Genomic DNA, 16,385 nt, shown 5'->3' with positions numbered 1-16,385 from the left:
CACAGACACACACACACACACACACACACTCAATGGACTATTACTCAGCCATAAAAAAGAATGAAATAATGACATTTGAAGCAACATGGATGGACCTAGAGATTATCATACTAAGCGAAGTATGATATGAGACAGAGAAAGACAAATATCATTTTATATCATTTATATGTGGAATCTAAAAAAGTGATACAGGGCTTCCCTGGTGGCGCAGTGGTTGAGAGTCCGCCTGCCGATGCAGGGGACACGGGTTCGTGCCCCGGTCCGGGAAGATCCCGCATGCCGTGGAGTGGCTGGGCCCGTGAGCCATGGCCGCTGAGCCTGCGCGTCCGGAGCCTGTGCTCCGCAACGGGAGAGGCCCGTGTACCGCAAACAAAACAAAACAAATTTAAAAAAACATGAAAAAGTGATACAAATGAACTTATTTACAAAACAGAAATAGACTCACAGACATAGAGAATAAACTTATGGCTACCAAAGGGGAAAGCGGGGGGAGGGATAAATTAGGAGTTGGGGATTAACAGATACACACGACTGTATATGAAATAGATAAACATCAGGGATCTACTGTATAGCACAGGGAAGTATATTCAATATCTTGTAATAACCTATAATGGAAAAGAATCTAAAAAAGAATATATATATGCATATATAACTGAATCACTCTGCTATACACCTGAAACTAACACATTGTAAATCAACTATACTTCAATTTTAAAAAAAGCCCTTTCAAACTAAAGCTACCAATAAGTAGCAAAACTGATGGTTCCTACTAGGTATGGTACTTAGAGTTAATGTTTGAAGTACAGAATTTTAAAGCTAGGCGTGACATCAGAGCCTCTGCTGCCTTCCATATTTTTTTTTATTAGTTTAACCCTTACTTTTTAATTTTTTTAACATCTTTATTGGAGTATAATTTTATGGAAATAAAAGAGAAGCTGGAGGGGTAAAGGGACTTGCAGAGTCCTACAGCTTGTTAATGAAAAGACAGATCATAACCAGTGCCTCCAGACCCAAAGTCCAGAACATTTTCCACTGCACCACACAACCTATACAATCAGTTCCTGAAAAGACAGACATGATGAGCTAGTGTTGGCACTCAGGTCGTCTGGACACACGGCCTCTCCGTTGATGAGTTCAGTAAATTAACCGCATACACCTACCCACGCTCCCAGACACAATTTATACTCGTAACGACTCTGAAGAGAAATACGAATTGAATGTGAATGAGTATAACTTGGAGGTGGAATCAAAGCAAATGATCTCAAGTTACATAAACACTTTGCTTTTGACAATAATAAAGTACTGCCAAGATTATGGAACTAGGAGAGTGATTCTGCCCGACGGAAAAAGGATTGGATTTACTGTCAGAAAGTTAATAATTATGAAATACGTATTTGTTTATACTCAGAAAATTGTCACCATGAAGTGTGAAGACTAAAAACTTACATTAAGAAAATGGGAAGGATTCTAAAATATACACTTTCGCCCAAAATGTGTACCAATGCTGTTGTGGAACCAAGTATCTCCATTTCTTAATGAGTTCCTCCCATGCACTCATTCAGGCAGCATCTGTGTTGGGTGGTGTCTGCCCTGTCAGGTCCTTCTCCACCCTTGAACCTATTCGGGCTTTAGAAACTGACTTCTTCAGACAGGATGAGCCAGCTCCCCTACCCTCAGCTTTTGTGTGGATTTGGTCAGTGAGAGGTCGGAGGATGGGGAGAGAGTGAGGTTGGTGCATGTATGATCCTGGCTCCGTCCTTGTTGGGCTGCAGTTTGGCAGTTTCTGCACCCCTCTTCCTAAGGTCAAAGTTCCTGCCAGGCATCTTGGTCCCCTAGCATTGACTCTCACAGGCTAGTTTCTGAGAAAATTCCCTCCTCGCCCCTTTGGGCTTAGGAATGAGTGGTAATAGTTTTTCACTGCTGTCAGTCCTAGGCTCCCCCATCACCCCTGTGGCTTCCTTTAATCCTGTCCACTCTTTTGTGAATATTCCCTTCATTAAAATCTCTTCAAATACCCTTTTAGTTTGTGCGTTAAGTTTCCTGCTGGAACTTTCACTGATATAGGCATGCACCTAATTTATATATGCACTGCAGTGTACCGTCATTAAATATCTTAAAGGCTCCAGTGGCTTCTATGCACGTGCTGAGTTTCCCAACTACACCGTAACAAATTTGAATACATATGCAACCACTTTTCCACGTCCAGGAGGTAGTTTTCTTATATCTGTTCATGTCAAAACTCTTTAAATACATCTTATTTTATTCCTTCTGGTCCTTTCCCCTGTCATGGTAATTTTTCTGACCACCTACAATTATTTTTCATTCTCCAGCAACAGTTTTAACTTTCTTGAGTCATGACTCATTTGCGAAGCAGATGAAAACATAATTTTTCTCCCAAGAATAGTACATAAAACATATATATAACAAATTCGCATATAATTTATTTTACTCAATTGGAAATTGATTTTGACCAGAATAATTTATTCATGGACAAAATCATGTAAAATCTAATAGTGCCTTTTTGGAAAAATTGAAATAAATCTAATTTGTGCAAAAAAACAAAACAAAAACAAAAACCACCCCTCCTGATAAGTAAACACTAACTCTGTCCAAATTAAGACTTCTGATATTAAACTTGAAAAAGAGGTTGACATAGCAATGTGAAAGTTATCTTGGGCACTAAATTGATTTTGATATTTTTATTTTGATGGCAGCTGGTGCTAAAAACTGTGACTCAATGGTGGGCTGTTGTCAAAGAACATCAAAATTTCCCAATATTCTTTTGGGTTGAATTTATATAGCGTTATTTCCTTTGTCCCCAAATCAATGAGTTTAAACCTTGGCCAAGCTGGTATTATTGATTTTCTCTATGCCAGAAAAGAAAGGATTATGAATTCACATTGAAGTTTTAAAGTTGTCTAAACAGAAGGAATCTGCAAAAGGAGCCTCTTTCCAGCGACAGAATGTAATAAGCAGTGCTTTCCATGAAAAATATTAATAATTTGATTTTCCTTTGCCAACTTTCAATCCACAGAGGAATGAGTGAAAGTAAAGGAGACTCTCACGGCGAGTGAGTGAGTGTGTGTGATATTGAATAAGGAAAAGCTAATATATTTTCTCTTTTAAACCATCATTATGTTGATGAATGGTCTGTGGGGTAGAAAAGAAGGAATCACTTTTCCTTGAGTGTGTTTCAAGTATTCTAATAATTTCAGGGTTTGGTCAAGGGTGTCCCTAGAGTAAAAATTCTACCAGTATCTCTTTTCTCTTAACTTAAAGATTTTATTATTTATAAGCAGAGTGAAGAGGAGGTCCATGTATCAGGTGGCCTGGTGGAGTGAGGAGGGTACACATGTAGGATAGCCTGGAGTGGGGTATCAGAGCATAAGCAGGGTGACAAGGGCATCCACATGGGGGCCAGTGGCCTGGCATGGAAGTATAAGGACGAACTGGTTGAAGAGGGTATACATATGGAGTGGGGTTTCAGTGACTGAACATGGTACGGAGGACATCCATGTGTGGTCATATAAAGCCTTTGTGGATGAAGGAGGACATCTATGCAGGGGAGAAGTAGTAGATTCAAAGATGGGAAACTGGTTACATATATGGGAAGTGTTTAAATAAGTAACTATAATAAGGTTAATGGAAGCCAGATTTCTCACTGTTGGAAAAAGGAATTGCAAATACAGAAAAGGAGAAAGCTTGAATAAGCTTTTAAATTAAAAGATTTAAGTGTGAACTCATGGTTTTCAGTATATACAGACAGACGTCTTAATAGCTGTAGATGTAAATGTGTGTGGATTTATACGCATTGCATATACATGTATTCCCAAGATTACTAATCTCTGTCCGCTGAGTGGCCCTGGGAGCAGTTACACTCTGAAAGCAATAAACACTCCTAAGATTCAGACTTTGGTTTCTAAATACCATTCTTAAGGGAACCAGGCATCTTTGTATTGGGATGGGTCTCCGTAAGATCGCATGGAGAAACCAGAATGAACTTTTTGGCCAACCCAATAGAAATGGATGATTACAGGTCTGGAACAAGGAAGGTACAAATGAGCTTGGAACATACCATAAAGCAAGGAAATGCTCAAAGAATAATGAAAACATGTTAAAGGACAGAGAAGCCACTTTGAAGGGGCTCTCACTGGCCAAATCTGTGTCAATTTGAGCTTCAAAAGAAATTATGATAGTAATAGGTTATAGCCTGTAGAATCAAATGAATGGTGAGTCCACACTGATAAGAAATAAATGAATGAATAAATTAAAAGTTTGAAAGTACATCCTTATAAAGTATTATTAATTACATAGGGGGATAGATTAACTTCAGAGTTGAGAAGACTGGCAGAAATCATCCTAATCAAGTGACCAAAGTGAACATAACTAATAATAGAACAAATTGCAATCATGTACCATTTAATAGGACTACAGTATAGCTTCTGTGTTATTTTTACTAAGATGTATAACCTGGATCTAGTCATAAGGAAATACCAGACAAACCCAAATTGATGGATATTCTACTGGCCTGTGATTTTCTACAGTGTAAAAGTCATGAAAGTTAAGACAGTGTTCCAGATTGAATGAAATTAAAGAGACATCGATTCTGAACAGGATCCTTTTGCTATGAAAAAACATGACTGGAGTGAAAAATAGATGGCATTAGTGTTTCAATATTAATTTTCTGATTTTGATGGTTGTAATGTGGTTATGTAGAGAACGTCTTCTTTTTGGTAGGAAATACACACAGAAGTATTCAGGGGTAATGGAGCATTAGCTTGGCAACTTACTCTCAAATAGTTTAAGAAAAAGCTCTTTGTACTGTACCCACAACTTTTCTGTAAGTGCGATTGTTTCAAAATATAAAATATGAAGGATTCTATGCAGGAGGCATTTGAATGGAAGCATGAAGAATGAGGATCTGGCTGAGCAAAGATGAAGATCATTCTAGGCTGAGGATACACGTGGGCTGGGTGGGCTAACTGAATCTCCCACTTAGCCCCCTCCCCCAATTACCACTGCCTTGGCTTATATTTATCATTTCTGACCCAGACGATTGCAACAGCCTCCTAACAGGTCTTCCTGCCTCCAGACAAGGAGCACATAGATCTCATACTTATAAAAGCTGTATATGTTTATCACGGACATTTGTGATGAGACAGCAAGTTGAAAATGAGAAGTAAAAATTATCCATCATCACACAACCCAAGTAGTACCTGGCAAATTCTCTACCGCACTCCCCTACCACCCCTATACACTCATAGAGATATCCAGGATAATTTTCTCTGTGTGTGTATTTTGCTTAATAATTGTATTGCAGTTATCTTGTCTGGCTATGAAATAATCTTTGAAAACATGATTTTTTAAATTACAGATATGTCATTATAGTTAGAAATTTAGACCTTTCACCCTATAATCAATAGGGCTGCAATGACATGGTTTTTGTGTCTTTAATTATTTTCTTAATGTAACTCCTCAAAGTGTAATTGAATCAAATGCTAAATATTTCAGGGACTTTTATACAAATTGGAAAACTGTACTACAGAAATAATATATCAATGTACACAGCTACCGGCCATAATGGGAAAGGTACCAGAGACTTCCTCGTAAAAGTGGGTCATTTCACTGAGTTTAGGTTATGTTGCTGTTTTTTTTTTTTAAAGAATGCCCAAAGCATATCTTCAAATATCCTGCTTGCTCTTTAAACCCTGCATAACTAAGAATATGAAGGGTGCTTTCTTAATTTCTCTTTCTGCTTGTTCATTATTAGTGTATAGAAATGCAACAGATTTTCATATATTTATTTCATATATTTATTTTGTACCCTGAAACTTTTCTATGTTCATTTATTATTTCTAACAGGTTTTTTTTTTTGGTGGAGTATATATTTATAATAGTTTTTTTTGGTGGAGTCTATATATAAAGTCATCCCATCTGCAAATAGTGACAGTTTACTTCTTCCTTTCCAGTTTGAATTCCTTTTATTTCTTTTTTGTGTTGTCCTTTTCTCGTTTTGGTATCAGGGTAATGTTAGTCTTGTAAAATGAGTTAGAAATCATTCTTATCTCTTTAATTTTTTTTGAAGAGTTTGAGAAGGATCAGTATTAAGTTTTCTTTGAATGTTTGGTAAAATTCACCTGTGAAGCCATCTGTTCAGGACTTTTGCTTTTTGAGAGATTTTTATTACTGTTTCAAACCTCTTTACTAGTGATTGGTCTATTTAGATTTTCTATTTCTTCATGATTCAGTCTTGGAAAGTTGTATGATTGATCTGAATAATTAATCCATTTCTTCTAGACTGTCCAAATTGTTGCTGTATAGCTATTCAAAGTATTCCCTTACTAATAATCCTTTGTATTTATGTGGTAACTGTTGTAATTTCTCCTCTTTCTTTTTTTTTTTTTTTTTTTTTTTTGCAGTACGCGGGCCTCTCACTGTTGTGGCCTCTCCCATTGCGGAGCACAGGCTCCGGACGCGCAGGCTCAGCGGCCATGGCTCACGGGCCCAACCGCTCCGCAGCATGTGGGACCCTCCCGGACCGGGGCACGAACCCGTGTCCCCAGCATCGGCAGGTGGACTCTCAACCACTGCGCCACCAGGGAAGCCCTCCTGTTTCATTTTTGATTTTATTTATCTGAGCCTTCTCTCTTTTTTTTCTTAGTGAGTATAGCTAAAAATTTGTCAATTTTGTTTATTTTTTCAAAGAATCAGCTCCTAGTTTCATTGATCTTTTCTATTGTCTTTTTAGTTTGTATTTCATTTATTTCTGCTCTAATCCATATTATTTCCTCCTTCTACCACTTTGATCTTTGTTTAGTCTTTGTTTCCTACTTACTTTAGGTGTAAGTTTAGATTGTTTTTGAATTTTTTCTTGAAGTAGGCCTGTATTGCTGTAAAGTTTCCACTTAGTATTATTTTTGCTATATCCCATAGATTTTGGTTTGTTGTATTTTTATTTTCATTTGTCTTCAAGTATTTAAAAATTTCTCTTTTGATTTCTTCATTGGCCCAATAGTTCTTTGATAGCATGTTGTTTAGCCTCTACATATTTGTGATTTTCCCAGCTTGCTTCTTATAGTTGATTTCTAGCTTTATATTTTTGTGGTTGGAAAAGATGCTTGTTATTTTAATCTTTTAAAATTTATTGAGACTTGTTTTGTTTCCCATCATACGGTCTAACCCTGAGAATGTTCCATGAGCACTTGTATTCTGATGCTTTTGAATGGAATGGTCTGTATATATCTGTTAAGTCTGTCTGTTCTAATGTTTCATTTAAGGCCAATGTTTCCTTGTTGGCTTCTGTCTGGATGATCTATCCATTGATGTAAGTGCAGTGTAAAATTTCCCTGCTATTGTTGTGTTGCTGTCAATTTCTCCCTTTAGGTGTGTTAGTAATTGTTTTATATATTTTGGTGCTCCTAAATTAGGTGCATATATGTTAATAAATTTGTTTCTTGGTGGATTGTCCCCTTTATTATTATATGCTGATAATTTTGATCTCTTGTTACTTTTTTAGCTTGAAGTCTGTTTTGTCTGATATCAGTGTGGCTACACCCACTTTCTTCTAGCTGTCATTTGCTTGGAGTATCATGTCCCAACCCTTCACTTTGAGCCTATGTTTGTCTTTAGAGCTGAGATGAGTGTCCTGGAGGCAGCATATAGTTGGGTCTTGTTTTTTATTCCAGCCAGCCACTCTGTGTCTTTTGATTGGTGAATTCAATCCATTTATATTTAGGGTGAATATTGATAAATGAGGACTTAGTACTGCTTTCTGGCTGCTCTATGTCTTCATTATTTCTTTTTCTTTGTGTTTCTGTCTTCTATTTTAGTTTGATGGTTTTCTATGATGTTTTTGTCAGTTCCATCTTTTTTATATTTTGTGTCTCTGCTCTAGATTTTTGTTTTGTGGTTACCATAAGGTTCGTATACATGCCTCATAGATAAAATGTCAGTTTTCTGCTGATAGCATCTTATCTTCATTTGCCTATATAAGTTCCATTCTTTTCCTCTTCCTTTTTTATGTTTTTATTGCCACAAGTTATCCCTTTTTATCTGTGGGTTCATTTCAAATTGAAGTAGCTATAGTTATTTTCAATGATTTTCCCCCCTTTAACCTTTATACTATAACTGTGTTTAACAACCTATTCAGATATAGAGTTGCAATTTTCTGATTGTCTGTTTATCACCTTACTCAAAGTTTTATTTACTTTTGCCTTGTGTTTCAGGTAGAAGAGTTCCTTTCAACATCTCTTGTAAGGTAAGTTTAGTGGTGATGAACTCCCTTAGATTTTGTTTGTCTGGAAAGTCTTTATTTCTCCTTCATATTTGAATGGTAACTTTGCTGGATAGAGTATTCTTGGCAGACAGTTTTTATCTTTCAATATTTTGAGTACACCATTCCACTCTCTCCTGGCCTGTAGGAGTTTCTGCTGAGAAATATACCGATAGCCTAATGGAAGTTCCTTTGTAGGTTACTGTCTTTTTATCCCCTGGCTGCCTTTAAAATGCTTTTTTTTTAATCATTGACTTTTGATAGTTTTAATATAATGTGTCTTGGAGAAGGTCTTTGTTTGCATTGAGATAATTAAGTGTTCTGTTAGCCTTGTGGACTGTATATCCAGTTCCTCCCCCAGGTTTGGGAAGTCCTCAGCTGTTATTTCTTTTAATAAGCTCTCTGCTTCCTCCTTCTGGGATATGCTTATCTTTTTTAAAAATTAATTAATTTTAATTTTTGGCTGCATTGGGTCTTCATTGCTGCACGCAGGCTTTCTCTAGCTGCAGCGAGTGGGGGCCACTCTTCACTGTGGTGTGCGGGCTTCTCATTGCAGTGGCTTCTCTTGTCACAGAGCACGGGCTCCAGGCACGCCGGCTTCAGTAGTTGTGGCACAGCTGTGGCGCAAGGGCTCAGTTGCTCCGTGGCACGTGGGATCTTCCCAGACCAGGGCTCAAACCAGTGTCCCCTGCACTGGCAGGTGGATTCTTAACCACTGCACCACCAGGGAAGCCCCTGGGATACGCTTATCTTTATGTTGCCTTTTCTAGTGGAGTCAGGTAGTTCTCATAGAGTTTCTTCACTAAAAAAACTTAGTTCTCTCTCCTCTTCTACCTGAATCATTTCTAGATTTCTATCTTTGAGTTCACTAGTCTCTCTTCCATATAGTCTGCTCTATTTCCAATGATTTCTAATGCATTCTTCATCTCATTTATTGAGTTCTTAAGCTGCAGAATTTCTGTCCTCTTTTTCAGTTTCAGTCTCTTTGGTAAAATATTATTTCTGTTTGTTAATGTTATTCCTGAGCCCACTGATTTGCCTCTCTGAGTTTTCTTGTAACTTGTTAAGTTTCTTCACGACAGCTGTTTTGAATTCTCTATCAGATCACAGTCTTTCATGACTTTAAGTTTGGTTTCTGGAGAATTGTCATTTTCTTCTTGTGGTTCTGTGTGACCAAGGTTTTTCATGGTGCTTGATGAGTTATTCCTTTGCCAGTGCATGTGAAGTAGCAAACGCCTGTCTTCTTTAGGTAAAGCTTTTTTTGGAAACTTGGTTCTATCAACAGGTTGGTAATTAGAGGCCTTTCTTTCGTTTTTCAGTAGGTGGCGCTATAGTACAAGTTTTTGGTTTCTCTTACCTGCGCTTCCTCAGGCTGTATTTGAGAACTGGCACTTCCCATCCTCTACTGCCTCTGCCAGAGGTGTTGCGGTGTCCTTGTCATCATTGCTTGTGCCTCTGGGGCCGCCAGAGCCTTGTTGCTTCCAGTGTCCCTGCTCTTGCTGGTGTTGTCATCGGGGGCACGGGGATGGTCGACGCCTCGGCCATGTCTGGGGTTGCCTGAGTCGCGGGCACCACTGCTGTGGTGAGGGAAGGCGGGTGAGCCAGGGCTTCAGGTGCCTCTGCCACATCTGGGATTGTCAGGTTTACGAGTGCCACCTCCACTGCACCTGGTTCCCTGTGGCTGCAGGTGCTACTGTGTTGGGCGGCCAGAGTCGTGTGTGTCACCTCTGCTGCTGCTTCTGCATTCTCTGGGGCTGCGGCTGGGATGGTGGGCACCACCTCCACTGTTCCCCTGGTTCTGTCTCCTCTGTATTTTCCAATCCACTCACCTTTAGATCTACAGCCGTGTGGATCTCTCTGGAGTCCTGGTGTCTTGGGCAGAGGAGCCTTTGTTGAGTTATGGATGTTTTATTTTAATGGTAGATTGAAAGGGAGAGGCAACGGGAGCATCTCATGAAGCCATGATGCTGATGTCACTACAGGAATAAGTTTCTTTACAGACATTTAAGAAAGGAATCCTCTAGCAATGCCCTGCACCTGCAAATCTCACTAGGCATACCTAAGACGATAGTTCCCAGTGCAGCTGAGCCTGCTACATTTTCTCTGCAAACCAATTTATGCTCTTATACCTCCTATCCTGGCTCCCCAGTCACACATGCACAGAGGAATCATTTTGTTCTCCAAAGCCCAGCTGCTCATACTGTGATCTGTGGATCAGCAGCACTCCATAAAGAATTTTTAATCCATTTCACTCACAGAATTAAAACAGCATTAAGGGCTTCCCTGGTGGCGCAGTGGTTGAGAGTCCTCCTGCTGATGCAGGGGACACAGCTTCGTGCCCCGGTCCGGGAAGATCCCACATGCCGCGGAGCGGCTGGGCCCGTGAGCCATGGCCGCTGGGCCTGCGCGTCCGGAGCCTGTGCTCCGCAATGGGAGAGGCCGCAACAGTGAGAGGCCCGCGTACCACAAACAAACAAACAAGCAAACAAAACCCAGCATTAACGTATGAATAGAATGAATAATGCTTCAACCATTACTTGTGCTATTTTAAGAAGATGGTAATTGAAACATGAGATTATTCAAGTAGTGTAAAATTTTACAGTTAATAAAAGTTCCTCTAACTACAGTAGGTAAAATTTTTTTAAATTATTGCAAAACAAAAAAATTATAATGCTATGTTAAAAATCATAATGATGGCATCGAACAAAAAATTTCTTAGGGCTTCCCTGGTGGCGCAGTGGTTGAGAGTCCGCCTGCTGATGCAGGGGACGCGGGTTCGTGCCCCGGTCCAGGAGGATCCCATGTGCCGCGGAGCGGCTGGGCCCGTGAGCCGTGGCCGCTGAGCCTGCGCGTCCGGAGCCTGTGCTCCGCAACGGGAGGGGCCACGGCAGTGGGAGGCCCGCGTACCGCAAAAAAAAAAAAAAATTCCTTATACTTCGTTGACATTATCGCTCTGCTTTGTAGATTATCTGCTTTGAGGATTCCATGAAGTAAAATTTAAAAACATTTAAAAATGTTTTCGGTTTCTGTTCCTGTCCGACACAATGATTAGCTTCTTTATCACCCGGTCAACATACGCTCACACAATCCAGATTCACTTTGGTGCCACTGTAGGCAACATGCAATTAGGAAGGAAAATGTACTGCTGAACTCGTCAGACAACAAGGTCCCCAAACATGTATAAATGACTTTTGATTATCCACGACTTGGCATTCTTTCATCCGCAGAGACAACTGGAAGCTGAGTGAAAACAATTTGATTTGCAAAATCAGGGTAACCTCTCATAGATAGCCATGATACCTTCCTTTCTGAGTTTAGAGAGTTCCTATGTGGTTTTTATAATCTGTAAAGATTCTGAAGAGGATTAAGCCTACAGGAGAAAAAGGGTGAAATAATCAGTTTAAGAATAAGTATTAATGTGTGCTGTTATTATCATCATGTGCGTGCGTGTGTGTGTGTGTGTGTGTGTATTCCGATAAGACTTTACTAACAAAAGTAGGCAGCAGCCCAGATGTGACCCATGGCTTGTAATTTGCTAACTGCTCAGAGGTGACCTGGCTGCCTGAGGGGACTATGGCCCAGTCTGCTCCTCTGTGAGATGAAACCTGTCCCAGGGGCTGGTGCTGTGCTTAGAGCTGTGCACATGGGTGGCACAGGGCACTGTGTTGGAGAGTTTCTAACCAAGTAGTGGGTGCAGAGGCCAGAACGTGAGGGCTGTGCTGGAAGCTTTCCTAATAAGAAGCACCAGATGCTTTATTCCAGGTCAGGCTCAACTCTCCTAATCCCCCCTGCCCCCCCCACACACATGGTTTCTGGGCCCTGGGTGGGCATTGTCCTTGCTGGGCCCCTAGGAGCCCTGTGCTAGAAATGGCCCAGTTGTAGCTCTTCCAGGAGTCCAATGCGTCTCGCACCTGCATCTCCAGGTTCTCTTGGGTGAGGAAGTTTTTCATCTTCTCCTGCAGCTGTAGCACTTCCAGCTCCTAGAGTCATGTCCAGGCCTGCGCCTCTCCAGCCTGGGGGGCCCTGTCCTCGGCCTGCTGCTGCCCCTGCTCCGGGTTCTTGGCCTACTCCCAGGCCGTCAGCTCCCGGCACTCACTGATGGCCTTCAGCACCTTGCACTCTGCCAGGACCCAGCCCAGGCTTGGTCCGCCTTCTTCTGCACTTAGGGCATTAATTTCAGCCTGAGGACCCACACAGTCTGGCAGTACTGAGAGTAATGCTGGGTCCACATGGAGAACTCCACAGGATCCACCGTGGCTGGGTCCCCACGCACCTGACCTTGGACTTGGCCTGCGTGGCCTGTGGCGGGTCTTGTGGCCGCTCACCGGAAGCAGCAGTGGGCCGTGCTCCCAGGTCCTATTTTATCATCATTTTTACGTCAAGCCTCAAATTAGGTATTATTGTTGCCATTTTATAGACTAGAAAACTAAGGACTTTGACCCAGGGAGCCCTGCAAAGAATCCAGGCTCTGCCATACAACCCAGGCTCAGTGATCTTTTGCAACTAGAATATCAATACATGGAAGCAATTGTCACTTTAGAATTTGAAAGAACTTTATCAGATTAGTTATTCCGTTTTTTTCCCCTGTAGCTGTATTGAAGGCTGCTGTGCTCCGGGCATGGTGCTAGGAATACAATAGCATTAAGACAGTTTCTGCCCTTAAGAAGCTTAACCTTTAGGTTAAGAAGTTGCAGTTGGGAGTGACAAAAAACCCAACTCAATGTGACTTGAGGACAAATAGGGAATGTATAAACTCACATATCATTGAACAGTCCAGGCACAAGACTGGTTTCAGATTGACCTAGGGCTTCAAGTGATGTTCTCTGTCTTCCCATTTCTTAGTGCCACTTTATTTTTGGTTCATTCTTCAGCCTCCTGTTTTGCGATGACTTCTGGTATGAGTCTGTATTCAGGCTCCCCAGTCTAAGTTTCACTGTGTCCTATTAGCTCTCTTTGGGCACACGCCCATCCCTGAACCAAGCACTGGGGCTTGGAGCATGATTGGCGCTAAAATGGCTTTGCTCTAAATCCCGTGTGGGATCTCTGCGTTGGGCGGAGTCAACGCCCTCAGAAACACTGAGCTTATTGTAAGAGAAGGGGCAGTCTCCCAGAGAGAAATTTATCTACCAGGAGAAAGATCTATAAAAGCCAGGGGGTGGGGGAAAAGTCTACAACAGAGGTGAAAGCATTAAGAGACTAGACAGACTCGACAAAGCACAGGATCCTGCAGAGACACATAAGAGGAATACCTGATTCAGTACTGGCCAGGTCAGGGAAGTAGACCTGGGGAAATACTGCTTAAGCTGAAACCTGAAAGACAAGTAGGGGTAACAACCTATCCTGGGCTAGAGAGGTAGGCAGAGGCCAGATCAGACTGGTCCTGGAGTTCACGTGATGGAATTTAAACTTTATCATGAGGGCAATTGGAATAGATGATTGCCTATTTTATCAGTAGGGCACTTGGCATGCAGATCACCTTCTGCATCATAAGCATTTGTTTTGGAATCTTCCGTACTTCATATTTTTATCTTAACTTTTCTCTGTTCCTATTTGCTATCTTAATGCCAGCTGGCACTCTGTTTCCTACATATCACTTTTTCCTTGCCACACACATCTACTTGGATTCAGGAGGTCATTCTAGCATAAACTCTGGTGAATTGACCCAGGGGAATTTCTAGATTCCTAAACTGAATAATGGTCTTAACAAAACATTACTGTCTATGGAGGAATTTAATATTTGACAGAAGTGTCATTTAAATTTAAAGGTGATTTATTCATGAAAGAAGTTGGGACCACTTAGTAGCCATCGAGAAAAACAAAATATTAGATCCTTACCTCACACCAAATAAATACCAAATGGATTAATCACTTACATACAAAAATCATAATACCAGATGAAAACTAGGGAGTTTCTTTTAAAAACAATCTTGTATTAATTGTGACTTATAAATATGAAACAAAACCTAAGATTGATTAATTCACTAACTTATTAAAATGAGACAATTCTGTAAGGCAAAAATTATCCTTAACAAAGTCAAAAGAGAAATGCCATACTACAGAAAATATATGCTATTCAGATTATGTATTTCATTAGTATTAAAAGAGGTCCCCAAAATCAATCAGAAAAAAGAGAACCACCCCAAAAGGAAAATCTTACAGAGAATATAAACAGAGTTCACAGAAAGGGATGCTAATGTTTTTTAAACTGTGAAAAAAAAAAAAGTCTTATAATTGGAAGGAAGGCAAATGAAACTACCATGAGATTCTATTTTTTACTTATCTGATTATCAAAAATCATCAATTTTGATAACACACTGTGCCTGTGACAGTGGGGGAAATAGGCACTCCTATACACTGCTGTTGAGAATTTCAAGATGTTCCAGAGAAGAATCTGGCAATAGCTATCAAAATTACCAATTCATGTACAGTTTTGACCAGCAAATCCACTTATAGGAAAGTTGTTTCTACAAGGATATGTATTGAATCACTGTAACAGCAGAAGTTTGCAGAAACAAACAAAAAATCCAACCCTCCTAAATATCCTTTATTACCACACTAATTAAATAAATTATGGCACATGTATACCTGAAATATGATGCAGCCATTACAAATAATAATGCAGCATGAAATAATCTCCAAAATATAGGAGAAAGAAGTGGGATGTAGAACAGTGCATACAGTATGATACCACACGTGTAAACTTTATGCTAGGACATGCATTTGATAGCTCTGGTAGAATACACAAGAAATTGATTTTGTTGACTGCCTCTAGGGTGAGAAACTGGTGGCTGAAAGACAGAGGTGGGAGGGACAGTTGCTCTGTGCATATATTACCCATCCTAAAAATCTCTCTCCTTCCCCAAGTACAACTGCCCTGTGATGCTCTGAAGGTCAGCTGACCCCTCTTACTTTTTTCGTCTTCTCCTGAAATGAAACTATCTCTCCTTAATGCTCACATATTCCAAAGACTATGTGCCCTGTTATCTAACGAGATCTTTATATAAGACCCTTTGTAAAGTATAAAACACTGAATATGGGTAAGGAATAACTATTATCAATACTAGTCTAATATCTTCAATTGTATTAATTTGACAAGCAAAGCAAGGAAAAGTTGGAGTAGAAAAATAAATTTCCCTGATCTTAAGTAGATTTAAGCGTTCCTCTTTTCTGTGTATTTAGCCTTTCCTTGTCAGAGAAAGAACCACAACTTCCCGAGGTTTAGTATGGTGCTTAGCTCACTGTGGGTGTTTAACAAATGTTAAATAATAATAACAGCTATTTATGGATCACTGCCCTACCTGATAATCCTTTCCCTCCATTGAGTCACACCTTCTAGCAAGCCATTTTTAAAATGTATTCCTAACTAAATTAAGGTGCAATAACTCACAGTGAGAACTGATATTTATATAAAAAAGAGAACTGGCACAGAACCAATGATTTAAACTTCAACTTTCCAATTCTTTCTTGGTGGCATTAATAATGGCGGCCTTTGGAAATGTCTTTTCTTTTATCAAATACCATATTATAATTGTGATAGGCTGGCTCAAGGGTAATCTTCTCAGTTGCTGTTTTTTTCCCTCCCCTTTGCTTTTATATTTTGTGATATGCCATGGAGGAAGGGCATCAAAGGGAATAATAATCTAATTTTAACCTTTAATTTTTCTTGCTGTTTAACTATGTCTCTGGTTTCACAGTCTTCCTGCTCATTAAGCTATATCCCTCCTCTGCTATGGCCCATGAGTCCCTGGAGGCTGAGATAAATGATCTCTGAAGGTCAGACACTACATGTTCCTTTAGAAAAGATGTATATTTTATGTGTCTTGTGTTGTTTTTGTTTGTGAAGAATTATGTCTGTTTAATAAACTTGAATAAAATATTAACCCTTTAAAAGGATAAAAATTCTCTAGGTCCTTTAAGAATATGTCCATGGAGCTGAGTTCCTGAAACTCTGGTTTAATAAAAATGCATAGTCATATCTCTAAGGCATCACAAAATTGGTTATTCTTACCTGGCATGCCTTTTCTCTGCCTGGCAAACTCCTACTCAACCTTCAAAACTCAGCCCAAATGTCATCTCCTTTCTGAATCTTTCCCCAGCAAAGATGGGCAGCCCC

The sequence above is a fragment of the Hyperoodon ampullatus genome, assembly GCF_949752795.1.
Source record: "Hyperoodon ampullatus genome assembly, chromosome: 12".
Taxonomy (NCBI): domain Eukaryota; kingdom Metazoa; phylum Chordata; class Mammalia; order Artiodactyla; family Ziphiidae; genus Hyperoodon; species Hyperoodon ampullatus.
Note: the sequence above shows the minus strand (reverse complement) of the source record.